The sequence below is a fragment of the Lactuca saligna genome, chromosome 5, assembly GCF_052625555.1.
Source record: "Lactuca saligna cultivar CGN05327 chromosome 5, ASM5262555v1, whole genome shotgun sequence".
Taxonomy (NCBI): Eukaryota; Viridiplantae; Streptophyta; class Magnoliopsida; order Asterales; family Asteraceae; genus Lactuca; species Lactuca saligna.
In genome coordinates, this window is record NC_136421.1 from 262,827,963 (window position 1) to 262,830,215 (window position 2,253).

The window sequence follows — 2,253 nt, forward strand, 5'->3', positions numbered from 1 at the left end:
CATCATTCATATAAAAACTAAGGATCCTTACAGGTGAGTTATAATGGCTTAGTGAAACATTAGATTCATATATATTTAAGATTCTACAGGCTTAGAGTGAGTGATTCCGCCTTATTTCCTGTTTCTTATTTGATTGTGGATTTTGGGCAAAGTTACTCAGTCGACTGTCTTCTCAATCTTAAGTATATACGATTTATATACAGTAAGAGATTATAGAGGGACTCTGTAGGGATCATATTACGAGAATTTCACCATTTTCAAATATCAGAGCACCGGTACTACTAGTACTCGCTAAGTGCGATACAAAATGTTCGCAACAGTAATAACAAGAATAAAATAGAAGAAACTAAAGATATATACATAGAAGATACCATCGCTCTAAACAAACATTATTCCTAGTCAACTTAACACCCGTTATCATAAGAAGTTCCAACGTAGCTATTAGAAATGGATTGGCTTGGTCCTCACCATACCAACTCCATGTTCTATGGAAAGACTCTTCGCTTTAACCGGCCGTCTAACCAACTCTTTTCAACCTATAACGAGAAATATGACATAAACCTCCGAATCGTCTCATACCTCAGAACTTTGAAGTACCAATATGAGGAGTACCATACCTTCCATAACCTTCCCGAGGTATTCCCAACAGACCTCCCGAGAATACCACTCGTATAGCATGTCTGGTTCAAGAATAGAGATTAAGGACAAATGAGGTTAATCTATCACTACTAAGTGTATATACACAAGGGTGGTATATAATTAAAATGCTACAGACTTAGGATGTGTGTTTCCATCTTACCTCCTGTTCCTTGTTTGGTTGTGGACTTGAGGAAGAATTACCCATCTGACCGTCTTTTCAATCTTAATTATATACGACTTGTATACACAAGGTAATGATAGATGATTCAAGTATGAGTCCTACCATGAATTTCAGTAAAAAGCTACCCAGGACTACGAGTGGACAAACTACTATGTAGGTGAGCGTAGACAAGTAAACCAAACCCACACACTCCCTACCAATCAAAACAGCTGACAGGACAGTAAAGGTCTGCTGGAACACCCAACGAGGATCTGAACTCACTAGAGAACGAGAGGATCAAATGGAACATAAGTACACACATATTTCCTCAAACCTTGATGTCCTACTTAGAATGTAAATTTTGGGACAAAATTCTCTCTAATGGGGGGATAATGTAACACCAGTCAAATTTAGGTCAAAAATAAAATGTTAGATAAACTTGATTTGCATGAATAAAGTGGTAGTGGTCCTGACAAGGATTCCAAAAATATAAATAATACTGAAATATGAGTTATAACGAAGAAGTTATGATCTATCGAAGTTTCACAACAAAACCGGCACGATGCATTGTGTCGTAAAAAGTGAGTTTACAATAAAATGCTTTTTAGCCTTAGCGATCTAAATGAAAATCGTAGTATATGTTAAACCGAGAGCGTACATAAAAGGAACGTCCAAGTCTGACTTCGTATGTCGAATTTATGAATTTATTAAGATTTGACATAACATTATGCAACCCGGAATTCAAATTTTAGATCGAGCAATTTTTAGCCAACACAACCTAAACAAGAATTGAATATCTTGTCAATATTAGTTCAACGATAAAAAGACAGATGAAAACGGATGTCGGATGAAGAAGTTGTGAATTTTTAATGGACCTTTCCTGTTCCGGCCTGTTAAAAATATAATATTAAAAATAAAGTCAAAACTAGCCGACGGAGTCTAAACAAAAGTTGTAGAATATGGTCACACCTATGCGTGGATATAAAAAATATCGAAAACAGAGATCGTATGCGAAAGTTATGATTTTTTGAAGTTAGAAAAATAAAATCCAGGGGAGTACGTCCCACGTACTCGGACTAGGTTCGAAACCAGCCACGTCGCTCTGATACCGATCTGTCACACCCCCAAACCAGAACGGCGAAAACGTTCGGGGGGTGGAGATGTCATTTACAGTATCATAGCAATGAATAATAGTAATCAAAGCAAAAACAACCATTGTATTAACAATATAGTATTTACATTGTATTCGAATCATAGTTGATTGACTCCAAAAGTAAATATCAAAACAAAGTCTTGAAGTTACTATGCTCCAACTTCTCAGACCCTGTAGCTGTACTGTCTACTAGTTTCCTAAGAATACAAGTGGTTATCAAAATGTATCAACATTTAAGTTGGTGAGTTCATACCCCTATGTTTTTACGATTTTTAATTGTTTTAAGGGGGGGGGGGGGGGG